Source organism: Silurus meridionalis, chromosome 1 (assembly GCF_014805685.1).
Source record: "Silurus meridionalis isolate SWU-2019-XX chromosome 1, ASM1480568v1, whole genome shotgun sequence".
NCBI classification, from domain to species: domain Eukaryota; kingdom Metazoa; phylum Chordata; class Actinopteri; order Siluriformes; family Siluridae; genus Silurus; species Silurus meridionalis.
The window spans coordinates 32,872,573-32,896,509 of NC_060884.1; the positions used below are offsets into that span (position 1 = coordinate 32,872,573).

Genomic DNA, 23,937 nt, shown 5'->3' on the forward strand with positions numbered 1-23,937 from the left:
ATTCTCAGATATTCTCCAATACTCTCAGATATTCTCCAATGCTTTCAAATACTCTCCAATGCTCTCCAGTGGTCTCCAGTGGTCTTCAATAGTCTCCACTACATGTAGATACTCTCTAATGCTCCACAATAGTCAGGGCTCTCCAGTTTGTATTTGCGTTACACACACACACACACACACACACACACACACACACACACACACACACACACACACACAACTAACCTTTATATTAATAAACAACACACAACAACCACTTTACCCCTCTGATGCTCACTGGTGCTATCCCATAAATTCTCCAATAGTCTCATCGACATTTATATACTCCACAGTTCTCATCAGTTCTTTCCAGTGGTCTCCAATAGTCTCCAATAGTCTCAAATAGTCTCCAATAGTCTCAAATAGTCTCCATTACTCTACAATACATTCTGATACTTTTTAATACTTTCTAACAGTCGGTGGTGATCAGTGCGTGCTTGTTACACACACACACACACACACACACACACACACACACGCACGCACCGCTATTTGACACTATGTTGCACTTCTTCAAAAGGCTCGCGCATTTCCCGCTCCATTCCCGACTTCATCCTTTTTTTCCTTCTTTTCACCTTCACTTTTCAGCGATTGTGTAACAGGAATGAGGGATGGGGAGGTTTCCGTTTCTCCTTTTTTTCCCTCCTTTCTTTTCTTTCATTCGGAAACCCCGCTAGCTCTTTTTTGTTTGTTGATGGTGTTGATGTTTTTTTATTTCTCCCAAACCGGAAACCATAAAAACCTCTACAATGTGTAACGTTTGTTTTTGAGTCTCTGTGTTTGGACTTTTCTTACGCTGGAACCAGAACCCGGCTGTGGATCCAAACCCTGAAGTCTGCAAGTGCATGAAAAAGGCGTTCATTCAGCCATTTCAAACCCGGGGTTGCCAGATATGCGTTATAAAAAGAATTGTATAATTCGTACCTTGTATCATTTTGTTTAGGATATCATCATCATCATTATTATCATCATGTGTATTAGAGAGAGTGCAGGTCTGAGTTTTTATTATATGCAAATCATAGTCATACTGATTGATATTATTTCATGGCATTAAGTCAATGAAAGGACGTTTTACAATCTGGCAACCCCCCCAACGTTCCCATTAAATAAAATGATTAATATATTGAAATCACTAATTATTATTTATGATTTAATTCGAATTAGGATGGGAAAAAAAGGTATGTGTGTCCTTTGTAAACAGTTGATTCAATTTGGCAACCCTGCAGCTCCCAGTGTGATTTTATGATCAGAGACGTGACAGACAGAAAGACAGACAGGATGTGTTCAAACCTCATCCTCATCTTATCCTCATCTTCATCTATAAACTATAAGAAGCTTTCAAACCAAAAAAGAAAAATCATATGAGGGGGAAAATGTATACTATTAAACAATTCATGGGTGTGTTCCTGATTTCTTCAGCTGCTTCTTCAACCTCCTCAGTCACATTGCTTTTGAAACTAGTAACACAGTGTGGAAAAAAAGAAGAAATAATCAGGTTAAAGAAGCAGCTGCAAAAGGATGTGTTTATTTTGTAATCCAGTTAAGGTTTAGAAGATGGTTTGAACACATTTGATTAAATCTGGCAACCCTCTACCTACAACTGTAATTATATAATAAGAGACTTGAATATGGAGGATCCTCCCATACATCATCCTCATCCTCATTTTTTACTTGTGCACTACTGGGACCTCAACATAAAATGAAATGATACGTTACAGGAAAATTGACGTTTTGAATAAAAAATGCTGGGTGTGTCATAAATCAGGAGCTTAGACACATTGAAATTGTCAGGCCGTAGCAAACTGGCAACCCTGTTTTATTTTAATGTTTGAATAATGTTTGTATAGAAATTAAATATCATTTGCTGTTTTTAATCTGGCAACCTGTGCCTTTTTTTTTTTTTTTTTTACATTAAGGCGGGGAATCATTGAATACACACTTGCAAAGTGTTGATTCAATCTGGCAACCCTACCTTAATGTACAGTATATCTTCCTTATGGGAGAGAAGTAGGAATAGCCTTTATTTGTCACATATACATAACAGCGCAGTTAAATTCTTTTCTATGCATATCCCTACTTGCTCGGAAGCCGGGGTCAGAGTTTAGGGTCAGCCATGATACAGCGCCTCCAGGGCACAGAGGGTTAAGGGCTTTGCTTAAGGGCCTAAGAGTGGCAGCTTGGACAGCTTGGAGCTACCCCTCCCTTCCCCTCACCTCCCCTCCCCTCCCAGGAAGAGATATTGGCTTGGACCTTGGATGGATAATAAAAGGATTATTTGAATCTGGCAACCCTGCAGCTAATACTGTGATCATTTAAACTTCTTCATCCTCAACTTCATCTATACACTTGTGGGTTCCTCGAAAGAGAAATCAATAAAGCATGGCTTGACTGTACAATAAAACCCGACTGAATTGGATGGGCGTTTTCCTCATACAGGGAATGTTTCGCGCAATAATTGTCGATTCGCTGCTCATTAATCGGCTGATTAATTGACGAATGGATCTTCACCGTCGTGACGTGAATGCCCTTGATCACCCCGAGAGTCTTTGATTTAAGGCAGAGCTCACATCAGTGTCTGTACGGATTCCAGTCATTAGCCGAGTCTAGTCATTTATGTCAGAATTAATGCAGGTAATGGAGTGGAGTTAAGTGCATGTGATTGGTTCGCTTCGGCGTAAAATCCCAGACGTCACCGTGATTGTCAGTGCTGCTCTGAGTTTGCTTCACGTGTCTTGAGGTCCAGGATTCACGATGTAGCATTAATCCGGCATTTATATACACAAATATACCATATTTCATTGTTACCATAGATCAGGGTGGGGATATTTGAAAGATTTTCAGAGCGACTTTCATTATTCTCATTTATACCACAGAGCAGCTATGGGGGTAAGGGCCTTGTTCAGGGGGCCCAGGAGTGGCTGCTTCATCTTGGTGTGGCTGGGATTTGAACTCATGACCTTCCAATATTAAGTCTAATGCCTTAAGCACTAAACTTCCACCTCCCTTTATCCGAATTCGTTTCCATAGCAATAACATGACACATGACGGCCGCCACACAAATAATGTATATAATCTTTGAGTTTTAATTAATACATTTATTTGTAACTTTTACGGAAGGAGTCTTAAGTGTCAGACGAGTATTTTATGATTAAAATTTTACAGTAGAGCTGGGCAATGTGACAAAAATCTCACATCACGATATCTAAAGAATGGTAGTGTACTTTCAATGTCTGAAGAAAAGGGATAAGTTAAAAAGAAAAAGTCAAATCAGCACTGCATATTTAATACCATTTAATTTTGAATAAAACATTGAAAGAAAGAAATCATCACCATGGCAACGATATCTCCGAAAAGTGTATTGTATAATCATTTATCACAATATTGATATTATATTGATATATCGGCCCGGCCCTTTATTCTTTACACTGTTAATGATGGTTTGACGCTTAATTTTTCCACCAATGGGAGGACGGCAGCGATGATGCCATTGGACGTATAATATATATCGATAATATATAGGATGTGCTTTACATTTTTTTACTTTTTTCCCCAGTCAACATCACCCAAAAGTACTCCAGTGCAGGAATCTAAATTAGAGCAGCGAAAATGAATTCATGAGCAGGGATATCTCCATGTTCTCATGGGCCGAAAGGAAACGCCAGCTCTCTTCCTCATTAGTGAAAGCTACGTACTGTAGCAGAGAGACCGCGGCGAGACTTGCAGATTCGGGACACAACTGCCGGATTAGCGAACGACGCCGCGTGGCTGATACTCGTCTGTAAAAATACCACGACCGGTTTGCTTTTTTCCAGCAAAGTCATTAGTGGTGATTCGGTACGACTGTGATGGTACTCGATATTTCATACACACAAACATATACACTGGTATTTTGAATAAAATCTGTGTTTTGAAGTTTTGGTAATAAATGAGGGGGGAGGGGCCTAAGTTGAAGGAGTGGGGGTAGTTGTAGGTTGTGGGGAATACGGGACAATTGGTCAGTTAGTGATGTTTTGCACATTTGCCACTTACCCCAGGGGGTCGGGGGTTCGAAGTGTCCCTCTACTTAATGTGTGTGTGTGTGTGTGTTTGCACGTTCCACCCAGTGCTTTGGGGGTTTCCTCAGGTTACTCCGGTTTCCTCTCGCACTATAAAGGCATTTCCAGATTGTACTGTATTGGTGTCCAGGGTAGTCCTTGTGCCCCCCCGGGGGGTCCCTGGAAGAACAGGCTCCAGGCGACTTTGTGTAGGATAAGAGGTATAGAAGAAGGATGGATGGATGGATATGACACCAATTTGATACCCAGCGGATCAGATGTCAGTTTCTGAGCTCTGTGACGAATGGAAATGACTGGAATTGGATTCGGAAAAATGTGTGATATAACGAGACTTGACTGTTTGTGCTTTTGTTAAGATTTATTTATACCTTCTTCCTTGTTTATTATATGTCCTGTGGAAGGGTTTGTGCAGGGTGGCTATAGTTTTTTCGTTGTAGTTTGCCTGTAGCCTCACTTAAGAATTTAATTGTACAAATCGTCGCTAACGTCTGTACATATGACAAATAAAACTTGAAACCTGAAAGTTGAAAACTTACCAGGAGTTTATTGGAAATTATGGAAATTTATGGGAACAAATTCGAAATTTGGAGAGAAATGTATATAAAATGTACAGTACAGACCAAAAGTTTGGACACACCTTCTCATTCAAAGAGTTTTCTTAATTTTCATGACTATGAAAATTGTAGAGTCACACTGAAGGCATCAAGGGCTATTTGACCAAGAAGGAGAGTGATGGGGTGCTGCGCCAGATGACCTGGCCTCCACAGTCACCGGACCGGAACCCAATCGAGATGGTTTAGGGGTGAGCTGGACCGCAGAGTGAAGGCAAAAGGGCCAACAAGTGCCAAGCATCTCTCGGGGAACTCCTTCAAGACTGTTGGAAGACCATTTCAGGTGACTACCTCTTGAAGCTCATCAAGAGAATGCCAAGAATGTGCAAAGCAGTAATCAAAGCAAAAGGTGGCTACTTTGAAGAACCTAGAATATGACATTTTTCAGTTGTTTCACACTTTTTTGTTATGTATATAATTCCACATGTGTTAATTCATAGTTTTGATGCCTTCAGTGTGAATCTACAATTTTCATAGTCATGAAAATAAAGTAAACTCTTTGAATGAGAAGGTGTGTCCAAACTTTTGGTCTGTACTGTATATATACAAACATAAATAGAAACATAAGCTGACACATGCGCAAATTAATACATATAAAAAAATCCGACTTTTTATTTATTGATTGTAGATGGTCTTTTTTTTAGACAATTTTTTTAAGTATCTCACCTAAATGTCTGCTTAGTCAGCATATTTGTATTTACAATTGTAGCATTTTTATCGTGCAACAGTTTACACGCAGCACAAAGACGTTTTCAACATAAACGTATGTAATAATAATGTCATTTATGTAAATACTAAGATGCACATTTCTTGACATTATTTTGTGTGCAGGATTGTCAGAAATGATGTGTGTTATGTTCTAGAGCAGTGGTCCCAAATCCCCCAGGCCGTGGACCGGCACCGGTCCGTGGGTCAATTGGTACCGGGCCGCACAGAAAGAATACATAACTTACATTATTTCCATTTTATTTATTATCTGATGCTGAACGATGTTTTATTTATGAAATGATCTGTCTATGACTCACTCTTGATGCATGTCATGTTGCCTCGGCCAAGTCTAACCTCCATCCACTACCTTCTTAAAGGGGCTCCGGCCGCTAACACATAATACATTACCGCTAAATTCAAACCCCCAAGAGAGCAAAATGAACAAAAAAAACCACAGTGGATTCACGTTTATTATTATATTTAGATACCAGTTTTTATGGTCGTATCATTTTATTTTGTTGTATTAATCTGCCACACCTTAAAGGCCGGTCCGTGAAAATATTGTCCGACATTAAACTGGTCCGTGGTGCGAAAAAGGTTGTGGACCACTGATCTACAGGAATGAACAATGCATGTAGGGGGCGTGGTTTCAGTAACCCTGCAGTACGTGTGCATGTGATTGGTGAATGTTTAGGTAGAAATTCAACTAAATTGCATTTAATCTGGATGTTTTAACCAATTTTTATTTTTTTAAACAAAACTACAATTCATTTCCACGATTTTTGTAATTTCACAGTTAATTCCCATTGAAAATTTCCAATCTTGAAAATTCCTGAAATTTTGCAACCTAATATAATAGTATATCGTTATAGTAAATAGTTATATACTAGTTATAGTATATATAATATATAGCTAAAGAGCGCTAAACCGTATTGAGCACGTTTGGGATAAATTGGGATAAATTGTTTAGACATGTGTCTAAACAAATCTCCATAAATATCTTCCTGAAAGAGTTATCAAAAGGGGTGGATTTGGATTTTCAAAAAAGGACGCACATCCCAACGCTCGGGTGTCGACAAACTTTCTACATCGAGTTGAAGTTATTTGAGAAAGGAAACAGTTCGGCCCCAACCCCCTTAGCGACGCTTCACCGATTCCGTTTCTCACGCCTCTTACATACATTTCCAATAATACTCAATTCTCGCCAAAAAGCTCAGGCGTCAGCGCCCGAGGCGTCGTTCTACATGACAAAAGGCCGAGTGGAGCTCGGGCTCGCAAATATACATTGTTTTTCCCGGTCACAGAGGTCCTTCTCCTGCAGTCGTGCGGGCCATAATGAGAGAGTCCCTCAGACCTGACCAGCATCCTCATCACCACGCGCCTGAATATTATTTGCGTAATTAGTGAAAGGAGCACAGCTGCAGCCGCTCATTACGCTTTGTAGACCCGAGCTACACGGCAGCGTTTAGCCGGCGTGAGTCCGCGTCGTTTCGACAACTACCCAACCCTCCTCCTCCTCCTCGCTTGATTTCAGATAAATATTCACATGCGGGCCAATGTGACATTTTAAAACTTCATCATTGGGAGCTGGAGAGACAGAGAGGGAGAGAGAGAGACAGAGAGAGAGAGAGATAGAGCGGGCCTAGCTCTTTATATCTTGCACCAAGGAGTGGATGAAATGAGAGTGGGTGTGTTGCATGCTGTCGATAGGCCAGTCACGACTGTCCCACTTTCCCCATTAATGTCAGGATGTGCTCTCAGAGGCTCCGATGCTCTTTGGCCTTTTGGCTCACACAGCCCACTTCAGCACTTCATATCAATGTGTGTGTGTGTGTGTGTGTGTGTGTGTGTGTGTGTGTGTGTGTGTATGGGGGCTGCTCATTCTTTACACCACTTCTTCTCCTCTCTTGATTAATCGCCACTTTTTTTTTTTTTTTTTGGTACAAAGCTTTCGCACTTTCGCCGCTCCCCGGAGATCAGTGCCACTTTTACAAAAAAAAAAAATTAAACTCTGACTTTTCTTTTTTTTTGCATTTTATTTCAGACCTCCATTTAAAATCACGCAAGCGTTTTCCCGGAGACCTGCAGGACGAATAAAAGTCGTAGTCCGGAGTTTCTTCAACGAAAAAGCCGCACGTGTAACGAGCGACACGGCCCGTGGCTTCTGGTTTTTATCGCCTTAATAGTCAAAGTGGGAGGAATATTCGGCTCTTCTGGCTGTACTTTTTAAATCAGCACTCCATATCGGTTCGTCCCAGACTTGTTGAGGAGCGCTGCATTGTGATTGGCTGGAAGTTCAGGTGCGAGGTGGCGAACGCAGGTAGTTTCTGGTCTGTCGGTTGAATCGGCGTCATGTAACCGTTTCATCCTGCTATTTTTTAAATTTACGAACGAACCTTCCTGAGGTCCATGGAGGATTTTTGCATACAGTGATTTTGATAAAAATAAATAAATAAAAACGCACAAGATGAATTTCTTGATCTGGAGAAGAAAACGTTCAAATGGGAAATAGAATGAAAATTACCATTAGGAGTTAAGTAGAGATGCAGCAGAGATGCAGGTAATTTACACACACAGTCTTGCTCATAGAGGTCAACGGATTCATCCGTTTCACAAAATTAATCTGCACCGATAGTCGATTGCTGGAACTATCGGGAAAAATCACAGATAGTTTTTCCGGGTTGTGTTTTATTATAGTGCATCCACTAAAGTTGACAGACAAATCGAAAATGTAAAAACTTGTAGGTATTTTAAATGTATTATTAAATGTTGAAAACAAACAAACAACTTCCAACTTTATTACCTTCACTTAAATGGAAGCGTTACTATTTCACCTGAATCCAAACAGCCATGCTTAAAATGGCCATCTTGAAATGTCTATACAACGTCCAGAGCATTTAAATTACGGTTATTACTATTTTATATTTACATATACATTTGCGGCATTTAGCAGACGCCCTTATCCAGAGCGACGTACAAAAGTGCTTTGAGTCTCTAGTAATGAATAAATCAACACTGGTACGCAAGATTACAAACTGAATATAAATATAAACCTTGAATTCTACAAGCTTGGAAGTGCCAATTTAAGTTCAGGGTTAGGTATTTCAGGAAGAGGTAGGTCTTCAGTCGTCGCTTGAAGATAGTCAGGGACTCTGCTGTACGGACATCAAGGGGAAGTTCATTCCACCCCCTTGGTGCCAGAACAGAGAAGAGCCTTGAGGTGTACTTACCTCTCATTCTGAGAGAAGGAGGTACCAGTTGAGCAGTGCTGGAGGATCTCAGACAGCGTGGTGCAGTGTGAGATGTGATAAGGTCACTGAGGTAAGATGGTGCTGGTCCATTTTGGCCTTGTATTCAAGCATCAGTGTTTTGAATCTGATACGTGCAGCTGATTGAACACAAGTCGTGCAGCTGTGTTTTGGATCATTTGCAGTGGACCAATTGTGTTCAGGGGAAGACCTGCCAGCAGAGAGTTGCAGTAGTCAAGTCTTGAAATGACAAGAGACTAAACAAGCACCTGGGCAGCCAGTGTGGACAGAAATGTTCGAATCCTTTGGATGTTATAGAGAAGAAATCGACAAGAACAAGCAAGATTAGCGACATGTGGGAAGAAGGACAGTTCATTGTCCATAGTTACCCCAAGGTTACGAGCAGTGGCTGAAGGGGAGAGCAGAGAGTCATGAAGTGTTTTTTGGAGATCTTGACCTGGAGATGAATCACCTGGGATGACCAGCAGTTCTGTTTTGCTGGGGTTGAGTTTTAGTTGGTGAGCACTCATCCATGAAGATATGTCTGTCAAGCATGCTGATATCTGAGCGGAAGCTGTGGTATCTGATGGAAGGAAAGAAAAGATTAGTTGAGTGTCATCTGCACAGCAGTGATAAGAAAACCCATGTGAGGTTTTGACTTCACCAATGGAGTGGGTATAGAGGGAGAAAAGGAGGGGACCAAGTACCGAGCCTTGTGGGACACCAGTGGAGAATCTGCACGGTGCAGATGTGGATCCCCTCCATTTTATTTCTGCAATAAAGTTCTACACAGTGTTTGTTTTATTGATTTTTCTTTAATCTGATATCCATTTCAAAAACTATTGGACGTTTAATCGGTTATCAGCGTTCGCGTTCCAAAGCGTTCACCGAAGGGCAAAGGGTGCGTCTCGTCGCTTTCCGTAGCTGTTAGGATAAAAAAAATAAAGACTACCTGTAATCGAGACCTGAAGGCTTGCGAAAAAAATCTAACGCACATTTTACCTGTTTCTAGCATGCTGGTTCATATAAGATAAGGTTTGCTTTCAAGCTAGCATATGTTGATGTATAAAACAAAAAAAGAATTAGCAATACTCGTAGCGTGAGCGTGAATTTATTCATGAGATATATTAGCTCTATTTTTACAGCAAACTAGCTAACATTTGGGAAGTATTTTCACAGCCCTGTGTTAGCGAAGTCTCTTTCATTTAATTAAATTTTATGTCTCGATTAGCATACTATGTATGCTAATCAAAGTAAACTGGATATTATTCTGGATAAAAGGTATGAACATTAGTAATCATTTTAAAACATACAGGATGTACCTTTTTTGTTGCTATGGCGATACAGGCCACTCAGATATAATACTTGTTTAGTTACACAAGCAGTTCAGAACAAACTGATTCACTGAAGGGGAAAGGGCACGGCTCGACGCTTTCAGTAGCTGTTGGTGTGAAAAAAAAAAAGACTAGCTGTGTCAACTAATCATTTATCAAGGCTTTTTTGTGAGGAAAAAAAACTTTCTTTTTTTTTCTCCTAGTCTGCTAGGATGTTCTCGTTAGCACCTCTCCTCACCTGGTGATTTATCCATCACTGCTTCATTCCATTTTTCCATTTTAGAGAAGTATAATAAGAAGAACAAGAGAATAAGAATAAGAGAAGCTTTATAGTAATTTTGTTCTCTTTCCGTATTTATTAATCCACTTAATCTATTAATCTCTTTCTAATAAAGCTGGCGGTGATGAAATCTTGTTCAGAATTGCAAAAAAATGTTATATCCTAAAATTAAATGAGGATACACACACATTCTCACACACACACACACACACACACACACACACACACACACACACACACACACACACACACACACACACACACACATTCACACAATAGCTCCTCATTATTTTACTGACCATAAAAGAAAGAAAGAAAAGAAAAAAGACGAGTACGTTCAGACACGGCGTGATGGCTGAGGCAGTCGCCTTCTTTTTGCAGGTTTTCTCAGGCGAATCATTCTGCCACGGCGGCTTTGGGGGAAAGTGGGCGCTGAACAGCTTGCGATAAGGAAGCGTTCATGCGTTAAGCTCGTATTGTCAGCTCTCGTTCACGCTCGGCTTTCTCTCCCCTCGCGTTTACACAGCCTCGTTCTCTTTTTAACCGTTCGAAAATATTACTTTCATTAGCGTCAGGAGAGTTCATATTTGGCTAGATGTTTTCGGGGCGCTCAAGTGTGTAACATCGCTCAAGAAAAAAAAAAAACCCTCTGATACTCTGAACACCACTTTGGCGCTACATTGGTGCCGTCGATGACGCGATGACGCGATCACCAATGTGTAAATACGGACATCAAATTCACGTGAAAGGTCCTACATAAGTTTTACTCACACTTTCTGACAGAAAAAAAACGTTATCACATTCAACCGAAAGTGCAAAAGATATGCTAATGTCCACGCTAAACATGTTTTTTTGCATGAAACTAAAAAAATATTTATTTTCCATTTTAGCCACATAAAACATCCCAGCTAAGTATTTATCATAGCTTAATTGACCTCTCTTGCACTAGCGTTTAGTAGCTAGTCAAGTTTGCTAACAAGCGACATAATAGTGTAATAGTAACGTTATAAAAGTAATGTTATTACTAGCCTTATGTGTTGTTTTATATTTAAACTGACTAGCTTGGAAACCTATTAAGTGCTCTATCATCCTAATTATATCACACCTGTTTCTAGCATGCTAGTTCAAACAAGAATTAAGGTTTGCCCGCAAGCTAGCATAAGGTGATGGTTTAAAAAAGACGTTAGCAAAACTCGCTAGGTAACATGAGGCTAAATTCATGATGTATATTAGCTCCATTCACAGCAAACTAGCTTACATTTGTGAGGTATTTTCACAACCTTGAGATGTTAGCAAAATCTCTGTATGAGCTCACTGATTAGTTTCGCCAACATGATTAGCATACTAATAATGCTAATCGCAATAAATTGGATATTATTCTGGGTAATGTGGACAGGTGTGAGTGGTTTGTTGTGTAAATCTGGTCGGCGCTTTAACGCTTTCACGTCAGTCTTTTGTTTATGGAACCCGATTCATTCATTCTAAACGATTCTTTTCTGTGGCTCGGGACTAACGAATTGCCTCTGAGCGCGATTGGTCCATTGACCAATCTGGCACTGAGGTGTTGTTTCGGCAAGCAATTTGTTTATTTTGATCGTACATATTTCCACAAACTTTTTTTTCTTTTCTTTTAGTAAAAATGGTGAGATTTGTAAGAGAATAATCACATTACGATCCTGACACTTTAGTCACTTCCTGTCTCAAAAATAAAAGCTTCATATTAATCAGGTCCTTATAAAGGGGTTTAAGAATACAGTAGCACTTAAGTGAATAGAATTATATACATTTATTTATTTATAAAAATATACATTGTATACATTTGTGTATAGAAGTGGAAGGCCATCAGGGTCAGAAAGTCCTTCTCTGCTGTCATAAACTCAGAATCACTGACTTACATTTGACTATTTTTTTGTCCATAAAAATGTATTAAATTATTCCAACATTCCATTTTTTTGATTTCATAGCGTTTCTCTCGCCCTATACGCCGTCGAGTAAAAGGTGAAAAAAACCCGGGGTCGCATTCTGGGGTTAATATCAATGCTGCTGCTAGAGATGATGTATGTGGGAGGTGCAGCTGTGGCTACAGTGAAAAGAGAGGTGTTGAATTGGGTTTTTTGCTTAAGTGATGACATTCATTCTTGGCGTATGAGATCCTGTGTTTGATGCAGCGCTCTGTTTTACTGCGCTTCTCTGTAATATTAATGGTTTCTAGAGCCGTGGCTTTATAATGGTTGTATTAAGAGGTGGATTGATTCAGGTAGAACACCACTGCTATGTTGTGTAGTGTTTGTATATTTATTATTCAAAAGGGGGATTTTAGCTTTTTTTTTTTACCTGTTTATATATATTTTTTATTGAAAAAAGGGTTTGCATACCAGTTCCATATATATAATAACGATTTCATAAAGCTCACATTTCCACTAACACACTATTCCCATTTCGCTGACGCCAGATCTACACGATTGCATTTCTATGGAATCCTGGGATATCGCTCATGACCAGAGCGCAATACTCTCCAGTTCATTCCAGTCCAATCTCGTTTTCATCTCCATACTACAGGCCATAAACCGTAATCTTTAGAATTTCATTTCATATCATTCACTTTCAGCAAAACAGACCTTCAGCTCGGCAGCATTTTCATTGCTTGTGGGGGGAAAAAAAAGAAGAAGAAGAAAAAAAGAAGATAGGAACGCACCAGCATTATGAGTTTATTTAAGACTCGGCGGTTGCTGAATGTTTCTAGAGTAGGTTTTTTTTTGTTTATATACTGCCTGGGAGTAGCTCTGGTGTAGCGCTGCTACAAAGGAATGCTGTGTGTTTGCTGTCTTTGTGATGTGAGAACTGTACACTCAGATACCTGTTTATTTTTATTCTGTAGCAGTAGCTGTTAATAAAAAAAGCTCGGGTTCCTTTGAAATGCGAGACAGAAACAGCACGTCCTCTCCACGCGTCGAAATCTGACACCGTCCCAGGACACGTTCTAAGCGATGTAGATCTTCATCGTGCCGATTGAGACGGAACTGACGGCTCACGGTGTCTCTGTTTTAATAAAAATAAACATCTGTTCTGCTGTATTTTTGCAAATAGAATTACGGGTCCAAGCACTTTCGCTGGAAGTTAGTTGAGACGTTCGGGGAAAGGAGACTGAGGGAGACAGTGCGGGATTTTTTTGCATGGCTTGAGGTTATTTGAAAAATGATCAGTTTTTTTCAATGCACATTTGAATAATTTGGCTTCCGTCAACCAATCAGAGTTCGGCAAGGTTTGAGAAATTAACCAGTCAGCTTTCGGTATTCATGACCATCATCAGACAATTTGTTTTCAACATGCATGTGAGGAAAAAGTGCTAAATGGAAAAAAAATTCAGCTTCCACTAGCATTAAAAACATGCTAGTCATCAGTTTTTAGCTAATCTTTGGAAAAACATAAAAAAAAAAAAAAAACATTGTTCGTGTCTGTATATTGTATTGTACTGTTCATAGTTGAAATCCACTTGACTTGAAATCTGAACGCGAATAAGAGCCTGTAAGTCTTCCTACGTGCTGCTATATATATTGTTAAGTTTGGTGATTTCCAGCTCTCGCACATCTTTAATCAACTCGAGCAGGGATTGATAAATAGCTGATTAGTTGAATCACACATTCGCTCAGGCAAAATTGGCTGTGCACCGTTGGGAGAGTAGAGCGTTAGTTTAAAGCATAATACAAGGCTAATGTTGTGTAGACCTTGCGATTTAAAGTGCTTCAAGAGATTATTGTTTTTTATTCGTACTAAAGCGATGCCGGAGTCAATGTTTTCTTTTTTTTTTTCTTTAATTATTCAGCATGACTGTGTGCATTTCAACACGTTGGAGTTTACACAGTCGTAACAGCAACGTTTGAAGGAAAATGAAGGAATAAGGCACACACACACACACACACACACACACACACACACATTTCAATTCCAATTTCCTGGTTTGTTGGCGTCATGGGATGATGTTGAGACGTTCCTATAACCTTCGTATTTTGTGTCTCCGAAACCAAATATGACAAGTTGTTAGTCATTTCTGATGACAACCATAATGTGATGATTTTTTAGCTATTTAAAGGTACAGTTGTTCCTAAAACAGTTTATTTCCTGTTATTGCTTACACTACGGCAGCTATAATGTGGTTGATTATCTTTAATGACAGTCTCTATTCCCTTCACTTAACCTAGGAGACCCAAACCTGTTCCAGCATGACAATACCTCTGTCCACAAACCCAGCTACATGAAGATCTGCTTTCTAGGGACCGAAATGTGGAAGATCTCCAGCTACAGAGCTCCAACCCTATTAAACATGAATGAATGTGAACACTGGCTGCACCCCAGGCCTCCTCACCTTCTCACCTACACCAGTACCTGACTTTACTAACACCCTTGTGGCTGAATGAATCTTTACAAATCTCCCAAAAAAATCCAGTGGAACATCTTTCCAGGAGAGTGGAGCTCATAACAGCAAATGGAGACTAAATGTGGAACGGGATGTTCAGATATATTGTATATGCAAATTGTATCAGCTGTTCTTTTGTCAACGCTTGTCTACATGTTTCCCTATTGGTGGAGCTAGAGGGTTTTTGTGGAGTTCAGCACAATGGTTCTTCTTAGAATTAGAATTAGACTTACAATTATTTGTATTTTATTTGTACACTTAGGAGATAAGGGTTTAGGGCCTTACACAGGGGCCCCAATAGTGACACTTTAGTGGTGCTTCTTCTGAAAGTCCAAAAAGTACAACAATTTAACCACCGAGCTCTCATTTGGTTTTAAAGATAAAACCAAAACAAACGTTTAAAAGGGGTGGGACTTACTGATGCTTGACTCTCATTGGCTAATCTCTCTTCAGGAGTCTCCCATTCACAGAGTCTGTATAAAAAGCTGGCCGCATGTTTTTTTATTTGTTTTATTGATGTATCTAATATCTACCGTAAATTAAACTAAATCTCAATTTACTCAAATGATTTTTTGAGATCTGGTTCGAAAGCTGAGTGTAAATGCACTTCTAAATTTGGTCCAAATATGACCCATAGGTGGCACTAGTGTGTTAGCAGTAATTGGCCCAGACTTGGTCAGAATGTAGCTAAAACCCTCCACCAACGTTTATAGGGGTTGCCACAAAAAAAGCTAAAGAAGAAATAGGACGAAAAAAAAAAAGCAGAGGAAGAAGGTAGAATAACAAAAGGCAGCCGAGACGAGTTCTTGCACCCTATTAATAAAAATAAGAGGAGGAATAAGGAGGAGGAAAAGAAAGAGCAAATGATGAAGAAAATAGCGAACATTCAACCACGCAAATTCAGTCCTTTAGGTTAGTTTTTTTTCACCCAGAGAATCTTTTATCTTCCATCAGAATTTTGCTTTCCATGTCTGCCAAAAGGTTTCTAGATCTTGAGCAGGCCATGCGTAAGACAGCTGTCCTTATTCTGCCTTCACAAATAGGTCAGATCTTTCCTGCCCTAAAACGCTGCCTCCGTCCTTCTTGCTAACTCGCTTTATATTTAATGATCCTGGAACGTTTCGCTGACAGCCGAGTCGCCGGAGATCCTTGGCCCTGCGTCGGTACGGCTCTGGACTCCAGAACAGATCTGAACAGTTTCCTGCGTTCTCGATCACATGACCTTTGTGTAATTATAAAAATTCTCAGGCGGATCACGCGCTCGCTTGTTCTCGCACGTTTATTATTGCGTTTCACAGCGGTTTATATTCATACCGATTTCCCCGTGTCACAGGAGTTAAGCTGTAAACGAAGACATGTCGCATTTCTCACATCTTCAGCACACGGAGAATCTCTGCCTCTGCCGTCCGGAGAGGAGACGCCGCTTCCAGCGTTGCGTCAGGATGAAAAGCCGTTCTGTTTCGTTGACACATATCTGACGTTCTCTTTCTGACACGTGTGCATCGTCTAACTTTACCGCTGAGATGGAGCCCTGATGGCCCTCTGGCTTTTTCTTTCTTTTTTTTTCTTTGTGTTTGGCTTACAGGAATCTTCTGGATTTTCCTGTCATTTACAGAGTCTGAATAGAAGCCTTTCAAGTGTTTATTTTTATATTCAAATTTTATTTACTAATCTGCAGCGTTACATTTGGTATCTAGAGCAATTTTTTATTTTTTCATTCATACTAGTAAGCAGCTATAGGGTTAAGGGCCTTGCTCAGGGGCCCATTAGGGGCAGCTTAAATTGGCTGGGATTTTAACTTAGGATCCAAAAATTAAATACCTTTACCACTAAACTACCACCTTGATATTGGCACAAACCTGTCAAGGGGGTGGGGCCTAACCATGCTTCACTCTCATTGGCTAAACTCTGCTGGACAGTCGTCATTTGCCATTCAACATTTTGGAATTTTATTTTCAAATTAAAATAAATATCGCAATACCACAATATTCATTTTCTGTGAAATCTACAATATGTTAGTTTTTTAGCACCTTTGTGTTTTTCGAATACATTTGTATATATTTAGAATGTCAATTTTGTTTATTATAATGTTTAATTCCTTTGGGATTAATAAAGTTCTATCATATCTTACATTTAAAAGTTTTTTTTTTAAATACATTGAAAACACTCAATTCTTGCACAAACCTCTAATGGGGCGGGGCTAATCTTTTGCGGACAGTCTGCCATTCACAGAGTCTGTTTATTGAGATGGTTGATTTTTTATTTACAATTTCATTAAAAAATCCACAATCCTGTAATAGGGAGGGGCTTAACACCGCTTCACTCCCATTGGAGCATGTCAAGTTTTCATTTTTTATTTAATTTATAAACTTTGCATTTACCGTTCTAGCAAGTAACTTGTCATTGGGTGGGAGGGGCTTAACTGCACGTAACTCAGTGGCTATTCTCTGCTCAATAAAAGCGAGTCTGAAAGAAAGCAATTTTTCTCGAATACGTCTATTTGCCTAATTAATCAGCTCGATCGCATCTGCGCAACAAAACCACGGATCAATTTCTCCGTTAATTAATCATCTATTAATTGCACCGATTTTTATTATTTGTCGCTAATGAATGAAAATGATTTTTTTTCCAGAAGCCGAAGCATAAACCGGATCCCAGCTGGCTTCAGCAGCGCCATTACACCATATTAATAGCGGCAGCTGATTTATTTATTTATATTTCCTCCTCAGTTTCTACAAACCCAGTGAATCATATTCTCATCTCCACAAAGCACAGAATCTTTACGAGATCCGTTTCCGCTATTAATGCAACGTTAGGTTTGTGGACATCATGCGCTTTTCGAGGTTCCTTCCGAACGTGTTTAATAGGGGTGGAGCTCTTTATCAGGAGATCTTCCCATTTAAAGCAGATTTTCATTAAACTGGCTCTATTTGGCTACATGGAACATTAATGAATATTATTTTATGACCTCAGTGTGTCTTAATGAAATAGGAAATAATCGTCAATTCAATTTTTTTTCATATTTTTCTGATCGATTTTGAGCTTTTTAATTACATTTGTTTTGGTACCCAAATCTGTTCCCAGCATGACAGTGTCCCTATGCACAAAGTCATCTCCATGAAGATCTGCTTTCCATGGTTTGGAGTGAAAGATCTCCTGTTATAGAGCTCCAACCCTATCACACACCTTTGGGATTAATGTGAACGCTGACTGCACCCCCGACCTCCCAGTACCTGACTTTAGTAACACCCTTGTAGCTGAATAAAATCTCACACAGATCTCCATGAAAAATCTAGTGGAACGTCTTCCCAGAAGAGTGGAGATCATTCTAACAGCAAACAGAGACTAAAGGTATAAAAAGAAAGCGCATACCAATCTCATGCCCAGGTGTCCACACACGACACCACAGTCTGTATCTTGTACCGTGTTTGTTTACTTGAATAAGGGATTTTCAATACTTTTGCCACCAATTAAACTGCATAGATAATAAAAGATTTTTTGCAGAACATGTCGCTTTGGACGCACCGTTGCCATAGAAACGCTAACGTATCAGATGAAAAGTGTTTATATAATTTTGCGCTATTGTCCCAGCTGCCGTTACAGGAAACCAATCAACACCTTTTTACCGAATCCCGATTTATTATCTTTTTTTTCTCTCTCTCGCTGAAAAAAACCAATCGGCTCAATCCGGGTGAGTTGAACCTCAGCTCCGTCGAGCGTCTCCTGATTTTCGCTCGTTTTTTTTCTTCTCTTCTCTTTCGCAGTTAATAAGACTTCACACAACGACCGATCCTCCTCTCGACACCGCAGCGGGCTGAGAATCAACCAGACGCCATTAACCTTTTAAGACTTTTTTGCGGATGTAGCAATGAAAGGGTTGACGGTTAAACAAAAAAAAAAAAAAAAGAGAAAGAAAGAAAGAAAGAAAAAACTTCTGAATTTCTATAAACTTTATAAGCGCAGTTCGGTTTCAATTAAGAAACGAAGGCGCGCGGATGTAATCGAGTGCGTCGTCATGTCTACGCGAGTGTAAATGAAGTCCTGTAAGCCTGCCTTAAATGAGTCCTTCTTATTTGCATAATGAACCTGTGTGTGTGTGTGTGTGTGTGTGTGTGTGTGTGTGTGTGTGTGTGTGTAATTGGATAGGCTGCACTGGTAATTATTAGTGAACAGAATACAAAGCAGTCGAGCCAATCAATAAGCCTTCCTCCTCTCAGGCTCTCACCCCGGCGTCCCCTCGCGCTCAGCCTCTTGGAGGATCCGTATTAAAGATATTTATTTATTATCGCTTCAAATATTGTATCCCGGGCCAAACGAGTTCAAAGCGATTAGCGGGAAAGCGTGGGGACGAATTTGCAATTGTAATGACTTTAATTGATTTACCGAAAGATAACGTCCATCAAAGCGTCTTCCTGAAGGAGGAAAACTTTAAAACCACTCAATCCTGCAGAGTTCTTAACTTCTTTTTTTTCTTCCGCAATTATTTGTGGGCCTTCAGACCAATCGTTTTTTTTTATTCGGTCAAAACCGGAGAGTAAACGCAGGGTTTTTATATACGAACCTCGTCGCTTGATCACGTTGCCGTTTCTATGGGAACAACTCGTTGGAAAGGAACGGATGATCCGATGTGCAGGTGAACTGCTTCAGAGCAGAGGAGTTTGAGATGGAGGGGTTGTGGGACCCGTGTGGGAAAGAGTGTTTATAGCTGCTATAGCGTAAGTGAGAACAGGAGCTACGACATGAAACTATTGTTAATTTCTAAAATTTCCAGAGTGGATAAGAGTCACGTCATAGGCTGATCCAAGCAAGTAAAAAATATAAGATGAGAGCCCCTTTAATTTACATGTATTTACATTAATATCAGCGGAAGGCCATTAGGGTCAGCAAGTCCTCTCCTGGCCTACACTTTGTTAGAATTATTTTCTAACATTTTAATATATTTGTGTTCATGAACATGTATTCAATTAATCCCAATAATCTATTCTCTAAGTTCAGGTTTGAGTTTCTATCCAATCAGATTTCAGCTGTCACATGTTTTTTTTCGGGGTCAGAACTATCTGGTTCTTGTAAGGCCAGCAGGATCAGCACCTGAGGATTTTTTATTTTTATACCAAAAACTCTGTTGCTTTAAGATGTCATTTTAACCAATCAGATTGCGATTTGAACATTCATCTAGCAGGCGTCTAAACACATCGGCATTTTCACGTCCTTCGATTGGATGGCCAGAGAGCACACTATTCAGAGCTCGCAACCAGAGTCTGTAACAGACTGCACAAGCTCAAATATATACCTGTGGACTAAATTGCTGTTTTACAGAGGAGACAAAAGCGATTTTGGTCACAGACATTTACAAGACAGACTTTTCAGAACAAGCTGGACATTGTGAGAGAAGGTCGGACAAAACTGATCAGAAGAACGATTGAGCTTTTTTATGAGATGTTTATACTTAGTTTTCTTTCCTGTAGATTTTGTGTGAAAAAATACATCATTTGCTTTTGTTTTCAATCCCCAGGAAAACCGTAATGCATGGAAAAAAATTGGGGAAAACCCCAGGGTGATGTGATGAGGTGAATATTGATGCTTTTGTTAGAGATGATGTATGTGGAGGTGCAGTTGTGGCTCCAGTGAAAGGAGACATGTTGAATTGTGTTCATTGGGTTTCTTGCTTTAGTGATGACCTTCATATTTTCTGTATGAGATCCTGTGTGTGAGGCAGCGCTCTGTTCTACTGCACTTCTCTATAATACTGATGGTTTCTAGAGCAGTGGCGTTGTAATAATGGGATTAAGAGGTGGATTGATGGAGGTTGGACTCCACTGAAGGCTTAGGGGGAAATGCACAGCCACACAGATACACATATATACTGTATATAAGTAATCCAGTCATCATTAGGAGTCCACTTTCTGATGAGTGTTTTTAGTGCTCGGAGCCTTAATGTAAAATATAAGTATTTGTACAGTCATTGACTTTCTCCGACTTTCTATGAAGATCATTTTTTGGCACTTTGTTGAGAGAGTTCGATGTGAGCATTAGTCGCAGCTCTTGGGCACTTCACTTCCTCCATGAATTATTCCCTGCTTTGCCGTTGCTGCAGTTTACGGCTTGCTTCTTCAGCTTTAATATGCATCTCTTATTAAAAGCTTATTTTATTGCGCTGCTAAATTCCTCCGGCTCGTACACAAGAGTTTATATTACCGAGTTATGAAGCGGAAATGCTTTAAGCTAATGCACTGAAGGCAGACGGAGAAAAAAATAAAAAATAAACACCAGTGGCTGCATCATTTGCGAATGACGGAACGGAGAAGACTTGTTCTCTTTTATTTATCCGTGATGTCATTTATGTGGATATTCTTCCATTTTAACCATGAAATCACTTTGTTCTGTTGCGAGATGGTCATTTGATTCAAGAATTGATTTCTGTTATGGAGATTAGTAGTCGCTGGGAATAGTTTCAACCTTGAAATCGGGAAAAGTAATGCCTAGCAATCATCTTTTATTTCTTTTTTAATATTCTGATATTAAGAGTTATAATGAGAGAAATTTGACCGTATTTGTCAGACATCGCAGCGATCTGATATTCGGTGCCAGTGGTGGCTGGATATTAGGAGAAAAAAGCAGAGATTTTATTTTATTTGAATTTATTACATTTTTTTTTCTTTTTAATTTAAGGTTTACATATATTTTTATTTTTATATTTTCAAGGTTTTATCAGTGTCCTGGGAGGAATTATTATTCTTAATTACATTTCTAATTAAAATTTGATTTTAGATTTGTTGTCTATTATATGTGAGGTGTGCATGTATATTATTTTATTATATAATTAATGTCATATTTTGCAATAATTATTGTAACGGATGTTATTAGATATAGTATAATAGTACACAAATGAAATATATAGATATATACAGACACACACACACACACACACACACACACACACACACACACACACACACACACACACAGGTGCATCTTAATAAATTAGAATATTGAAAAGTTGATTTATTTTAGTATTTCAATACAAAAAGTGAAACGTGTATATTATATAGATTCATCACACACACACTGATATATATTTCAAGTGTTTATTTCTTTTACTTTGGATGATTTTGGATTATGGCACATCACAAAAAATCTGAAAACTTCATAAGACCAATCAAAAAGCATTTTTAGTAAATTGTTGGCTTTCTGGAAAGTCTGTTTTTTACTGTATATGTACTCAATACCAAGTAAGACACCTCTGACGTTGTCTCTGGTTCAGGAGCTGCTCGACACGAGGACCGCCTCAGTCTGTGCCTGGAGGCTCTTGAAGCACTGAGTCCAGCTGCAGTCCACTTTTTGTAAATCTCCCCAAAATCCTGAATGGACTTCATTTTACCTTTTTCTACCACATTTTTTTTTCCATCAATGTGCTTAGACACAGAACTCGGCGAACAGCAGCTTCTTCAGCCATGACCTTTTGTGTCTCACCCTTCATGTGCAGAGTGTCAATGATTGTCATGTGGACAACTGTCAAGTCAGCAGTCTTCCCCATGATTGTGAAGCCTGAATTAGACTGAGACACCATATAAATGCACAGGTGTTTGGATTTAATGAGCTGATTAGAGTGTGACATCACAAGTTTCCAATATTAAACTTTTTCACAATATTCAAATTTCCTGAGATACTGAATTTAGAGTTTTTATCAGCTGTAAGCCAAATTCATACAAATATAAATTATGTAATTATATTTTCTATTTAATATTACATTTTGTGTCTATTTAATTGTTCACTTAATTGAATCAATATAGAAAAATGTATTTTATTAATTAGATTTCTTTTATTTTTATTGTGGCTCAACTTATCGCAAATCAGAAACCACAGAAGCAGAAGACTTCGATACAGAGGTGGTCCCTGCTGAAGCACTTTTCAAGTTGCCACTGGATCAGTTGTTTTGCACATAGAGATATTTGAGATATTTATGCACAACTTTTCATTTCGTGGACGTTTCCTATACATTCATTCACGCCGTATGTTGATGGTTTCACAGGGCTCCAGTCATGCACTGTGTACAGCTTGTTGTTGTCTGGTTTATTTTGCACGCTCCAGCCGTGAGCACGCACTCGTACGCCTACGGCTCCAACACATCTGTTGTCGGATGAAATATTTACAATGTCGGGCCTCGACCTATAAATCACGCGCATCTTTATTTTTATTCCATCTCTCCATGTCTATGTGATAGTCAAACTCTCCCCGCAGCACCTCATCATCGCTACATCGCTCGAGCGATACTGACTGTACTCCATTATGCCGTAAATACATCACGGGTTTGCTTTTTTGCCAGGTGTTTGCTAACAGGGCTGCGTGGATTGTATCGTAGCATCGGATCGTTTACATGTGTGTGTTTAACGCCAGAAGGGTGCGCTAACTTTTACCCAAGCATGTATAGATGATTGGGTGTGAAATAAAATCAATCTGAGCATTACTAACCTCAAATGAACTATCAGATCGAAAATATGATCGCCACAAGCAGCGATTTGTGGGTTTCAAGCACTTTCTGTGCAGCGATCCATGGGGTCCAAGCACTTTCTGTGTCACCATATGTCAAGCAGCAATTTGTAGGGTCCAAGCACCGACTGTGTTACTATATTTTAAGCGGGAATCTGTGGGATCCAAGCACCATCTGTGTCTCCATAATTCAACAGAAATGTGTGGGTCCAAGAACTTTGTGTCACCGTGGCTCAAGGTGCGGTTTGTGAGGTTCTAGCATCTTCTGTGTTACTATAGTTTAAGCAGGAATTTGTGGGGTCCAAGCACCTTATGTGTCACCATGGCTCAAGCAGCAATCTATGGGGTTTAGCAATGGGGTCTTTTGTGTCCTTATGGCTAAAACAGTGGTCCATGGGGTCCGTGCATCTTCCGTCATTATGGCTCAGCTGTACAGAACAAAATATAAACATGGTTTAAGTTTAAGATGCTAGCTCTCTTTTAACCCTAAAATTTGACTGATTTTTTGAAGCAATCTAGTTATTATTCATCCAATTACTGATTACTAATTAATGATTACTATAATGTGATTTCTTATAGTCTGTTTACTTTGTCAAAGAAATGGGTAATAAACCACTCATTTTAATACAAGTGTATATATAATAGTATACATATTTTAGTTTAATGTGTGTGTGTGTGTGTGTGTGTGTGTGTGTGTGTGTGTGTGTGTGTGTGTGTGTGTTTGTGTGTGTGTGTGTGTGTGTGTGTGTGTGTGTGTGTGT

The 23,937-nt window shown here is 39.4% G+C and overlaps 1 protein-coding gene across 1 annotated transcript in view; it reads left to right on the plus strand.

Annotated features, from left to right (window-relative positions):
* Nucleotides 1-23,937, plus strand: part of negr1 (neuronal growth regulator 1) — a 173,901-nt gene that overhangs the window by 677 nt on the left and 149,287 nt on the right. The window lies entirely within an intron of this gene.